Raw genomic sequence first — 13,980 nt, forward strand, 5'->3', positions numbered from 1 at the left:
TAAATGTTCACTGGCTTTTCAATCTGGGACACTTATTTTATTCAACTGAAACCTTTGTTCATTGATTAAACTTTGTGACTTAATATTATTATCATTATTAGTCAAGGCCACCATATCTTGTCAGAAGATTAATTTAGTTTAGTTTATTCGATATTTAACCCACCCTCCCCACAAGCGGGCCCAGGGCGGGGTACAACAATCATAAAATACAATTTCACAATCAATCATTATCTACAATAAAATTCACCAATTAAAATCATTATATACACAGAATCGTAAGATGGCCGCTTACACATTCCTGCCCCCAACATACAAAGAGGGAGGAAAATGGACAGATGAGATGCTACCGGATACATATATGGGCAATTCACAATGACACTAAAAAGCCCCATGCTTTATAGGAGACCGGTAGGAGGCTCAATGATGTCCTAATGCTGGCCTCAAACATATGCCTGGCGGAAGATCTCTGTCTTGCAGACCAGCGAAAATGAAGCAAGATCTTGGCGGGTCCAGGTGTCTTCAGACAGAGAGTTCCACCAGGTTGGGGCCAGGACTGAAAAGGCCCTGGCCCTAGTCGAAGCCAAGCAAACCTCCCCGGGGCTAGGGATCACCACCAGTAACCGCTTGCCCGCTGAACGAAGCGCTCTCCGGGGCACTTACGGGAAGAGACAGTCCCTCAGGTATGCTGGTCCCAGTCCGTTTAGGGCTTTAAAGGTCAAAAACAGCACCTTGAATCATTATTGTTAATAACTTTTCTCGAAATTGTTTCAGAATCTGATTCTTTCCCTAAATACATAAACAAGCCAGAGGTTACGAGTTCTGAAGTTATCTCAGGATAAGTAACTGTGTAAGCAGGTGATAATCCAGGAACGTGATATGAATAACCATCACTATTAAGATACATCACCTCCCCATCCTATCTATTTCCATAGAAATAAAGTGCATTGTTTTTAATTCAACAGAATTTGATTCCAAGTATGTGACTTAGGGCTGGAGCCCTGATATAGTGGTGATCAGCTGATGGTCATAGTGGCACAGGCAGAAGGAATTTGTTGCATGCCTCAGTGGGAGCCACAAAATACATGGCAGACTCAGGCCCATATTCCTTGTTTATCTGTATTCAGTTGCTGCAGTAGGAGAGTGCTGTGGGTGCATACATCTTGGGTTTTGACCTGCAGAAAAGAAGGTTGGATCCAGCCTGTAGTGTACTTGTGTTTCATTGTCTTGTACTTGACTTACAGTGCAATCCTAAATAGAGTCACTCCAGTCTAAGCCTGTTGTCTAAACCCTGCTTAGGATTGCACTGACCGCTAGCTAAGGTTCTCAGGATGCTGAATTCTGTGTCCAAAACTAAAATTTGCATGTGTATGGAATACCCAAATGCCTGACAACACTTCTCTTGGTTACAAAATATTGCTAGGGTCTTATAATTAGCTTGCGACAGAGAAGGCTCTAGGCATTTTGATGCCTGAGAGAGAAAATCCTTAATGATAGTAAAAATGCAACCATAAATGAACAATGTGCTGCCCTTTAATAGGACCTCTCCAAATAGGCCATCTTGTCCTGCCTAATAAGGCCATTAATCCTGCCTTGCTGCAGCCTGATGCTAGTCTCTGTTAGAAGAACTTGACTAATTTTTGGCTATTGCAGAGTTACGCTTCCTTTTGCATGTAGCATGTTCATTATTGCTAAAATGCCGCTGGATCCATATTACGAGAACAACCAAGTCTTACTTTATTAATAGTAAGTATGCCATATTATAATTTAATTAATTTTAATTTAATTTATTAAATTTCTAATCCGCCCTCCTCACCAATAGGCTCAGGGCGGGTAACATTATTAAACTATAACAACAATAAATACAGTATAAATACAAAGTATAAAACTCATTATAAAACCATAAAAGCATTATTTTAGTTCACTGTTGCTACAGACTGCATCTGTTGTTAGAGAGCGACTAGCCTTTTGTTACCAGAACTTTTCTAATTTCCTTTTGTTAGCATGTTACTTAACAGATCCGTCACCCAGAGCTGGTGACCAATACTTCTAAATGAATAGTAATACTAGTAGACAGCAGGCTAGTATTACAAGACTTTTTGTGAGTCCTTATTCCTCCTTTGTTATTAGAACTGCTTAACTTCTTATTTTCTGAGGCATTAATATCTTGGTACTTGTTGAGTGCTGTTACTGGGTTGTCACAACATTACTACTTTCAGATTGCTGAAACATTATCTCACGTTCACCAGTGTGATGTCATTGGATCATTGTTGTGAGTGTAAAGTGCTGTCAAGTTACAACCAACTTATGATGACACCCACCCACCCCAATAGGGTTTTCAAGGCAAGAGATGGACAGAAATGGTTTGCACAGCTGAGGAATAGGGCCTCAGTAGGAGCTGCAGGGCGGACAAAGGGAAGGAGCCAAATGTGGAAGACAACTTGGAGAGGCTTCCTGCACAAGAGCCTAACAGACCCGATAGCTGCCACCTCCTCTAATTGCCACCTCATATATCACTCATATGTAAGAAATGGTGATCCTGTGAGTACGTCCCCATTACAGCTAGGGGAGCCTGAGCTCACTGTTTCCAGCATGAAACTAGAAGTGATGTCATCACATTAGCATGACACTTTAGGATTCACTCAAAACTCTTATGATTTAACCATAGAGTGTTGGGTGAATGCTAGAGTTTCACACTGACACAGTGACATAACATCTGACTTTGTGCTGAAGAGCTTGTTCCCTGCCCCCCCCTTCCAATTCTTCTTCTGGGGTACTAGCTGTGGTGGGCAACCCCAATTATAGCCATGTTATCTGTCTCTCGTAGAGCTGTTTCATTTAACACTCTGTTTTCAGGCATAATATTATAGCATTACAGGAGGTATTACTGCACTGAATGCGGTCTTGTTAAATCTTTATCAGCCCACTGTTACTAGAGGATTAACAATTCCTTCTGCAGTAGCAACTCTGCTTTCTGTTTTGCTACAAGGACTGCTAAATCCCCAATTGCTGAGCATTATCAGTTGTCTGTGCCTGCAGTGTTACCGGATTGTTATGGTTTGTTATTGGAACATCACTTTCAGCTCCCTTTGAGTACCCTTCTCTCATCACATCTAGAAAGTTACAGAAAATGTTAAGTGACTTTTCCCTAGTGCTGCCATATTAGTTGCCAATTGTTAATTGGCAGTCTGTGGCTCTTAGCACAGGACAACCCCCTTGTTACTCAGTGTTGCACAGTTCCTGTTGTTAGAATTATATGAGCCCACGGAACTTTTGTTACTCATTCTTTGCCGTTCAGCCAGCCTCCTTGCTGATTCCTAGGAGCACATCTGCACCACACAAATACATCCAGTTTATACATGGCTTTCCCCAAAGGGCCAAACGACACAACATTAGAAATTTGTGATCAGATCCCATGACATGTAATTTAGCTGCAAGAAGCAGCTGTGTGGGGGCCTTAGTATTGATTGGGGCAGTAGAGAAAATGAATGATACCATTATCCTGATCAAAACTCAACTCCTGGGGCAGCTTTAAGGTTTGGCTGAGACAGATATTCATACTGTGCCTCCCCTCTTCATTAGACCTCAAAACCAACTTGGGGGGCATTTTGGATTGAGGAACCAGCATGAAAGGAAAGAATTAAAACTTAATTTCCCAGTGCTGCAGCCCTGATCTATTTCTGAGGCCTGGCAGCTATTTTTGGCAGCTAAATTACACACGGGGGGATTTCAGTGCCAGTTCCAGGTTTGGGGAGTCCCCAGGAAGTCAGTGAGCAGGGGCCCCTTTCTAGCACCACCAGCTCCCCCTCCTGTCTTCCTTCCCACCCACCCATCTGTGTGCCCCCCCCCCCAACTCTGCTCGTAGGCCTTCTCACTTCCTGCACAACATTCAGGCCCTTCCTCAACAGCTCTGGGCTGGCTGGTGTGTGCAACTGGTAGTGTTGCTACTGCGTGCCACGTGCATGCCTTTCCACTTCTGTGCTGGGAAGTTGGGGGCAAGGGTGATGGAGAGCTTGCAAAATGAATGAGTAGGAAAGGGCACACAGACAAGGGGCAGGGAGGGGTATGGGTAGGGGGTCAGAGATACTGGGCCCCATCAGAAGGTCTGGACCCTGGCAGCTGCCCCACCTCAAGGCATGCTGATGCCTGCCTTGGGAGATTTTTAGTTTGGGAATTAGGGTTGCCAGCTCCAAGTTGGGAAATTCCTGGAGATCTAGGGGGTGAAACCTGGAGAAAGTGGGGTTTGGGGAGGGAAAGGACCTTGACATGGCATAATTCCATAGAGTCCACCCCCAAAGTAGCCATTTTCTCCAGGAGAACTGATCTCTGTGGCCTGGAGACCAGTTGTAATTCCGGGAGATCTCCAGGCACTACCTGGAGGCTGGCAACCCAATTGGGAATAGTTGTTGGGTGAGTTTGCTGGTTCTGAGATGAGACTGTAAGGCAGTAGTGTAAATACATCCCCTACATCTTGTCTTGCCTTGCATCCAGGCCCTGCCATCCTAAGACCATAATTTATAGATGTGTTATATATCCAGCCTCTTGCTGGGTGGATGACCTATGAGGTCCCTTTGCTCTCCATAGCACACTGGAGGGTGGATGGGTGGCTGAGAAATATTTTTAGCATGTGGACCTTTATTCATCTAGCCCTGGGAGAAATAACTTTTCCAGCTGGAAGGGCAGGAATGGTACAGCAGCCAGATGCCACCCGTTTGCAACACAGAAAGCAGCCCAGAGGAAGGCCTGGCCATTTGCTTGTCAGAGAAGAGACACTGGCTGAGACTGTGGTGCCAGAACTTCTTAGAAGGGGAGAGAGGCCTGGTGAGTTTGAATAGGAGCTTGAAGTCCAGGGTAGAGAAGTCCAGTGGGCAGATTTATAAGTTAGAACAGAGTAAGGGAGCGACAGGAACCAAAGGACCATATCACTATCAGAGGCCAAGTACTAAGTAGGTCCAAACTACTGTCCCAAAGGGAGATAATAGAATGTCTAACCCCAAGATACCAATTTGAGAGTCAGCCCTCACAGGACACATACCACAAATAGGCCTTTTATACTACCTTTTATCTTTCACAGACAATGATTTTGAGGGAGCTGGTTCACATATTTGACTGTGAATCCTCAAGTGTAATCACACGATGAGAAATGGAGAGATGTTATATACACCTGTGAACTAGCCTGGAGGGTTCCCCCAGAGAACATTAACTGAATCTGGCTTCATGCTACCTGACATCCCATCTCTATGTCCCTCCATGGCAGCTTTGCTCATCTGAACAAGGTCTCTTGCAGGTGCTAGCCTGTACATGGGCAAAATCAACAGCAGCCCATACACGGGCTTTCTCTGTGGTGGCCCCTACCCTATGGAAAGGCCTGCCTGAGGAGGTTGGGAGAGCCCCCACACTCCTGGCTTTCCGCAAACAATGCAAAAGTGAATTATTCAAAAAGGCCTTTTTCTCAGCTAAGAGGGCGGTATTGTAGGAAAGGGGTCCCAGATGTTTTACTAATGAGTTAGGAACCATATTAGATCCTTGCTAATACTATGTCTTTGTCAACTTGTATTCATTTGCCCTATGACATTGTTTATGGAAATGTTCTTGACACTGTATTAATTTGCCCTATGTTTATGGAAATGTTCTTGACACAGTACGGAAATGCCTGCCTTTGTCCTTGCCACTGATTGTACTAATCTCACACTATGTAATCTGCCTTGAGTCTCAGTGAGAAAGGCGGAATATAAATGACATGCATACATACATGCATACATGCATACATACATACATACATACATACATACATACATACATACATACATACATACATACATACATACATACATACATACATAGTGTTGGCGGAGCCCTTTATGCCCTAAGGAAGTAGGGAAGAAATGATCAGATCTCTTGTGGAGGAAAAATCTCCCGCCCCACTTTTCTAGCTCTGCTAGATCACAACTAAGGCCAGAATGTCTGGGGCAAGATGAGACAGTGTTAGCAGATGTGCAAAAATTCTTTAAAAGGATGAAACCTTTTGAGCACAAATTTATAATTGCTCTGTGCAGAATTACCTTGAAGGGCACGGTTACAGCTTCTGCATTCACACATCAGTGGATGTTGCTCGACCGTTGCGCTAAAGCAGGCATTCACAACGGGATTGTCTCGTCTATAAAGAAAAAAAATCCTGTTGTGAATGATGGGTGTAGCGCAATGATAGTGCAATATCCAACAATATGTGGATGCCCTGAGCAGGACGTGTCAAGCAGGAGGGCACGAGTAGAAAAATGAGGATACCTGGAGAGCGGACTGATGGTATTGCTGCACGAGACTGAAAAGGCTGCTTTATGGGAATTGTTGATCCCTGTAGCCCAATTTTGTTCACTCTGCCAGGCGGAGTAAAAGTTTTCCTTGCATCTTCTTCAAGGAGATGCCCAGGATTGCGCCTAAAACCTTCTGCATGCAACATTTGCAGAACTGGCATTCTTCCTTCTTTCTCTCTTCCTTCTCACTTCATCCAGGAGGACTAGAGGAATGCGACTCTCTTCGGGTAATGCGGCTAGGAAAGTGAGGGTTTGCAAGAGATGAGAGTGGGGCAGAGGGAGAGAACTCTGCACCCCTTTCACCGGGGTGAGGGACAGCAGCTGTGAGTGAAAATGCTGAAACTGGGATGAGATCTAGTGGGTTAAGTGAGGGGTGGGATGGGAGCCAATATTCCGCTGGGAGGAGAACGGTAGACGGAGGGTCTGCAGAGGGGCGGGACCAGAGCCAAAACCCTCCCCCCAACTTTGCGCTTTTTATCCTCTCACTCCTGAGTCTGGGAATGGCCACCCATCTAATGAAAAAGCTTGGCATTGCCTCTCTGTAAGGCTGTGAGAAATTGAGGAGGAGAAGGAGGGAGTGGTTGCCATAGAAATGAGATTTAAGGAGAAAGAAAGAGAGGGCTTGTTGTGACTGAAAGAGGGAGTGCCTAGAGGCCTGTCTGAGAATTGGGTGGGTACATGGATGGATAGCTGGATGGATGGGTAACTGAGAACTCTGTTTGAGACCCTCAACCTTCCCATGCAATGCCTTGCAAATTTGTTTATTGTACTTTAAAGTCAAAAACAAATATTAATTAATTTATCATTTTACTGAGTTCTTGGTCAAGACCAATGGAAGGATCTATGGCTACTGCCGCTGACCTCAGGTTTCCCAAGGAGAGGACCTTTCAGTTGAATCTAGGTCCAGCCATCAGTGTCTCAGTATAAGTAGCCTTCGTACATCAAGAAAAATCAGATTTTCCTCAAGTGTAATGTTTAGTAGCCTTGTAAACAAATCCTTAGTTTAATAGCCCAATTGTTCACTAGCCCAGTTGCTCACACATACATGCACTGGTTATTTTTGCTACAGTAAAGGTGTGAAAGAAAAATAAATAAAAAGAATGATCTCTTTCCCAGTTCAGAAAAATGGTTGTTCGGTCACCTGAAGGAACTGGGTGGCCAAGCTAGAGTAACTAGTTCCAAGTTTATGCCTCACATATTATGGTTGTCCCTCAAATAAATCTTAGTTGATGAATTAATTTTTTATCAATCAATTCATAGTTTAATTTTTTTTCAGAATTTGCATATGAATGAAAGAAAATTCTGAAGGCAAAACTGCTTTCTTGTTTTGCTTTTAGATAAGTCACATGTTACAGCATGAACCATCTTAGAAGAGGCATTCCCTCCTGTATGAAAGAGAGGGAAGGGGTCTTCCCAAATGGTGCCCACCATTCATAATTTTTACAAGGAGTTGTAATTTTTAAAATCTCACAATTTTTTTAGAACAACAAATCTTCCTGATGAATTGGGAACAACTTCTGAGTCAATAAAAAGTTTTTAATTAAGTAAACTAATGATTAATTGATTCACTGTTGTGGGCCTTGTTATATGCCAGTTAATTGAATTCAGTAGGGCCAGATAGATTGAAGAGTAGAGAGGAGGGGATAAATGAAGGGAAAGGGGGTTTATGTATTTATCATCTGTTGTAATTGATCTATCAGTATAAGAGGTAAATTTCTATAAACTCAGTATCTGCAACATCCCCAAACCCTTGTACAAATTGCTAAATCTTTCTTCTTCTTTTTTTTTCATCTATATGTCATGTATGAATTGGTTTTGATCAAGTGGCTCAGGTGGATAGGTTATGGGTGAGATTGACTGAAGGAGGGAGGGCTGGCATTTTTGGTTTCTCTTGGGTTAATCCTCATTCATTTTGGTTGCAGCTGTTTCCTGCATGCTTGTGTCATTACCAGAACGAGTATATAATTACCCACCCAGCATGCTTTGTAATTACAGTGCAGAAGCAAGCCAGGGGGTGGATGGGCGAACGCTTGCTGTCAGGATCCCGCATTGGATAGATGGGCCAATCCAGGATGATGTAGAGAGGATGGATGAGTTGGGGGGATACCAGGTCTTTCTCGTGCACTGCCCCTTCTACACTCCCTTGTTCCCTCATGATGCAAATCCCTTCCCAATCCCCGGCCAGCTGCCATAAGGAGCTTAGACATTTTGCTGGCTGTTGTTGCTCTCCCCAATGCATCTGTGTGCTGTGCCCCTTGTTTCCGAACCTGTTTTGTTCTTCCATTGGCACTACTGCTTCTGATGTCACCATTCCCTGTTTTTTCCACTGCACCAGCAGGATGGTTTTTCCTCATTCCTGTCCCAGATTCTTCAGGGTACATCTGCACCACTGCTTTGCAGGTACTGGAGGTGGAGATCCAGTGTGCGTCCAAACCCTATAATCTTTCTTCATCCACCCACATTCCTATGTACCCCATGCAGTCCATCTCCCCTTTTCTGGTATCCGTCTCTGGTAAATCACTGACAATCGTTATACCCTTAGCAGGAGGGTTATACTTTGATTAATGCAGGTTGCTGGTGTTGTCATTCTTCAGAGGCCTGTCAAACCAAACATTCACTGGGAGTTCCGTGTTGTAATTTAATTTCTCAGATGCACGAGGGCCTCATTTGGAGGTGACTAAAGCCTCCCCCTGCACTGGTTTTCTGACCTGAAATAGCTCTGGGGAGCGTCTGTTTGCTCCGTTGGGAAATTTACATGTAGAGATGGCAATTACTGATGAAGTAAATAACTTCTCCTGAGGCTGTTTCAGATCATAAAAACTGTATACACAATGGGTGAGGTGGGGAGGCCAAAGCCTATTCTCTGCACATGCCATATTCGGGATCAGAATCAGGCCTCCACACGTCTGAGAAGCACAGAACTCCCAGCGTACGTATGATTTAAAGGGTCGAACTACTGTGACATTTTAGAACAAGTCAGGAGCAGATGCAGAGAACTAACTTTTAAAGCACCTCAGGGGCCTGCTCAGATTGGGTCCAGGGGAAGTGGAAGATAGTACTTTCCTCAGCATTGTTTTCCTGAGCTCAGACCGCCCCAGTGGGTATTAGTCCCATTTGGAGCTGCACAGACACGACTCATTTACAAACATCACGCCTAGTTTAGCCGAAAGTCCTTGCAGCAGCCACAAGGACTTTGTATTGTGTATATCAGCCCTAAGTTTCCCCACTGGGGCAAACAGCAGCTCCCTGGAACCATTTCAGGTCAGCAAAATGGCATGCTGAGAAGTTTCAAGATGATGCATATTTGATTTTACAAGGTCTGAGACAGAAGATGCAGGGGTCCCCAGTCTTTTTGAGCCAGTGAGCATATTTAGAATTCTGATATGAAGTGGTGGGTTAGGGATGCCAGATCCTCACGCCACCTGCCACCCCCTGGCCCCACTCACCTGGCCAGTGGGGAAAAGGCACCTGGGGGGGGGGAGAAACTCGTGGCACATGCTCTAGAGCTCCCTTATCCCTTTGGAAAATGGCATCATTTTTATGCACAACAGGGGAGCATACTGCAGGGGTAAGTACCCTGCTGTACCCCCACAGCCCCCTGCTCTCTGCTTTAGATCCCAAGGGACCTGGCATCCCAATGGTGGATGCAACCACATAATGGTTGCCACAGGAGGTGGAGCCAACCACAGAATATTTGGGAGCAAAGACATGCATAATAGTAACTCTTCAACAGTAACTCATCAGCCAATCAGAAGCCCTGCATGGCCCCACCCACTTTCTAAAAAATCCTGCATGGCTCCACCCACTTGGCAGACGGTAGGAAAAGTGTCAGAGTGTATCATGCTGGGCACCTTTGTAGGGTTGCCAGCCCCGGGTTGGAAAATTCCTGGAGATTTGGGAGGTGGAACCTGGAGATGGTGGGTTTGGGGGAGGGGAAAGCCTCAAAGAGGTATAATGCCATAGAGTTCTTCCTTCAAAGCAGCCATTTTCTCCAGGGGAACTGATCTCTGTCACCTGGAGTTCAGTTGTAATTCTAGGAGATCTCCAACTACCACCTAGAGGCTGGCAACCCTACCCTGGTGTAATGTGCCATTTGGACCTGAGTAAATAAAAACATCTTGTCTCTAATATACTTGCATGGAAATTCATATGCGTGAGCACTGATGTGCACAACCTGCCATTTTGTACACTGACAACTGAAACTAATGTTCCCTACACCTAATGAAGCCGTCTATGATCTGCAAAAGTTTTGCCACAATAAATCTGTTTGTCTTTAAGATCCCCCAAGACCTAGTGGTTGTTGTTTTTTTTCTTATAACAGACTAACATAAATGCCTCTCTGAAATCTCACAAACCTGTCTGTAGAAGGGAGCCCTGTCTCTCAAAAGCTTACACTCTGGAAATCTTGTTGGTCTCTAAGGTGCCAATGAACTAAAATCCTGCTGTTCTGCTGCAGACCAACTTGGCTAGCCACTGAAACTTGCAAATCAAAGTTGCTGAGGAATTGAAACGTTGATAATGAAGGGGAAATTCTGTTTTCGTAATATATCTTTAACTGGAGACAGGGAGGGATTCACCTTTAGGGGTTTTAAATCAATGGAGGATAAATAGATGCACAGGAAGCGAATGCAGCAATCCACAGGTAATGAAGGGCGTTCAATAACAGCCCTTTCAGACCACAAACACAGGAGGATCGTGGAGGTAAGCGCTTCCCCACCGCACCTGACATGTGTTCTGTAGACTGAACAATCCTTACATTTGTATGTAGGCAGATTCCACTGTACAAGCAACTGAGATCCTTGCGAAAATCAGACACCGCAATTGTGCGGAGAAGCCTACGCACAGGACGTGCATAAGGCTTGTTCCAGCAATCTGCTAACCGCGTGCATGATGGGGGGTGCTGCCACCCCCCCCTCTCCTCCCCACACGCTCATGTTCAGTCTCCCTGCATGGGGCAGGACTTACAAAGGAATCCTCGGTAAGAGAACAGGGGTGTTATTAACATGTCCCTGTTTTCCTCTGTGAAATACTAGAGGGTGTTCCCCAAACAAAGGCGGGGGGGAACAATCAAGCAGGATTCTACCCAGCAGCTCACTCAGAAATAAACTTGCTCCTCCTTTCCACCGTTCTGGCCAATGAGTGAAAACGCATCCTGATGACCGACAAGCATGAGTTCTTTTAACAGCTGTATAATATTTTAAATTTGTTTCAGAAGGCCAGGTAAAACTGACAGAGCTTTGGGGGAGGCAAAGAGGAAATAAACAAACCCCCTGAGGAGTATCATTGCTGGCTCTGTAGAGAGGGAAATTGACAAAGCCTTCCAATCTGGCTTTTAAAACTCAGCTTCGTGGCTAACATTGCGACTCCCTTCACTTGAGCATCCTCGTGTAAGAGGTATTATGTAGACAGACTCTAAGATGCCTTGTCTAGAGAGACTCTGAGAACGGAAGGGCTTTTGTGGTTAGGCAAGGAAACTGCAACAGGGCCAGAGAGGCTTTTATTTTTATTTATTTATTTATTTATTTATTTATTTATTTATTTATTTAAGGAAAAGGAGCAAGAGAGCAAGAGCAGTGAAGTGAAGTTTCCATAGAAAACCACGGGATAACAGACATGCTCCACTATGTTAATCAGACTAGCTAAAGCCAAAGAGGTATAAACTGGGCTCTGAGACCTCTTATTGCTAGTTTTTCAGTGACACAATTCCTATATTTTATCATCACAAGAGCCTGTGAGGTAGGTTTGACTAACAGTGTGTGATGGGGCTAAAGTCATCAAGTGAGTTTTAAGTCTGAGGGCACAATTGGATATTATAGCATTTCCAGGAACAACTTCCATGTCCACAACCATTTTAGAGTTGTACGGAGGCCATTTTAAGAAGCTGTGAGGCCCACAATGTGGTGGAACCAGGCACTCTTGTTCCTCTCATTATGGTTGCCAGTAGAAATCCCATTCCCCTGAATGCGCTCCCAGGGTGGCACAACAATGTCACTAACGTTGCGCCACCCCAAGAGTATTCCCATGCTTCACTGCAAGCTGATTTGGACCCCAAATCAGCCGAATTGGGCCGGTTTGAGGCCTAAATCAGCCCACTATGAATCATGTGTGCACTCCTGCACCTGTGTGGTGATGTCACCGGAAATGATGTCATTGCACAGTCAAATTAGAAGGGAGGAAGAAGGAGGTAAGAGCCAGGTCTCCCCCCCCTCAAACTGCGGGGGGGGGGGTAAGGAGACCTGGCAATCCTAGTTGCCAGATGGAGTCTGGCCTAATACTGGACCCTGGTGAGGGGCAGGAACTTACCATTTATGTGTCCTGGGACAGAGTGATGACATCACTGTAGCAGGTGACGTCATCTCCCCAATCCCCATATACTTCCGAGTGCCCCTCCTGAGTAGCACTCTGCAGCCGGAGGGCCCGGGCTGGCTGGCTGCTCCTGGGTAGTGCCAAGGTGCCGCAGGCCACCAGGTGCCTGGGCTGACTGGCTGCTCCTGGGTGGAGCCATACCGCTGCAGGAGGCCACCCGGGCCCCAGGGTGGCATGCCACTTCTGTGGCCCAGTGGTACTGCACAGCTGCAGAGGCTGGCTGGGTGTCCAGGCTGGCTGGCAAGCCACGCCGGGTGGTGCCACGCAGGCACAGGAGGCTTGCCTGGTGCCCAGGCTGGCAGGCCACTTTCTTGGCCCAGTGATAGTGCCACAGGAGGCCCAGCCACAGGAGGCTGGGTGCCAGGCTGGGCAACCAACAGAGGGGGGAGAGGCCAGCCCAGGTGCCCAGTATTTGGAGAATGTTTTTCCTGGACAGCCCCCCCAAATCCTGGACTGTCTGGGCCAAAACTGGACACCTGGCAACCCTACCCCCCACACCTGTTCAAGCGCCGAAAGCCACTCCCCAGTGGCTGTTTCGGCACCTGAAAAGGCACAGCGGTGGGAACAAGAGCACCTGGTCCCACTGCGCTATTGCATCAGTCCTTGCAGCATTTTAAAATGAGCTGCATTCAGCTCTAAAATGGCAGCAGCAGTCCCAGGTCGTCCCTGGGAGCTCTGTAATGTGTAGGTGTACCCTCAGTGAGGATTTGAACTCAGTCCTAATCCTGGGAGTGCTGTAACCACTCAGAAGATGTAGAGGCACAATAGCAAAGCTGCTTTGCATGCAGAAGGCCCCAGGTTCAGTCCCTGGCATCTCCCGGTAAATGAACTCAGGTAGTAGTTGATGTGAAAGCTCCCTGTCTGAGACCCTGGAGAGCTGCTGCCAACCAAAGTAGGCAATACGGAACTTGATGGACCCAGGGTTTGACAAGCTTTATGTCTTCACAGTGGTTCTCAGCATTCCTGGGCTGTTCAGGAAGCAAGTAGGAGTTTACATGATGTAATAATCCTCTATTTACAAAAAATCACCTGCTCATAGAAAACTAGCATCTCAGGGGTATAGCTAGGCTGCAACCCATCATCATAACAACATCCATTCTGTGTGAAAGGAATGCTTTTGTATGGAAGATCATTCAGTCATATAAGCTTTCACCAGCAGTGGAAACTCGTCCTTGGCCATAGGATGCTACAGGTGGCAAAAATGGGCATTTATGAAGCAAAGTCCGGACCACGTGGAATGTAGGACCTCTTGGTTTGGGAACAGAGCCATAAAGTTTGCAGTACCTGGATGCTGAGATGCCTCTTT

The 13,980-nt window shown here is 45.8% G+C and overlaps 1 protein-coding gene across 1 annotated transcript in view; it reads left to right on the forward strand.

Annotated features, from left to right (window-relative positions):
• TTYH1 (tweety family member 1) overlaps positions 1-13,980 on the forward strand; it is a 66,580-nt gene that overhangs the window by 20,620 nt on the left and 31,980 nt on the right. The window lies entirely within an intron of this gene.

Source organism: Eublepharis macularius, chromosome 12, assembly GCF_028583425.1.
Source record: "Eublepharis macularius isolate TG4126 chromosome 12, MPM_Emac_v1.0, whole genome shotgun sequence".
Lineage (NCBI taxonomy): Eukaryota > Metazoa > Chordata > Lepidosauria > Squamata > Eublepharidae > Eublepharis > Eublepharis macularius.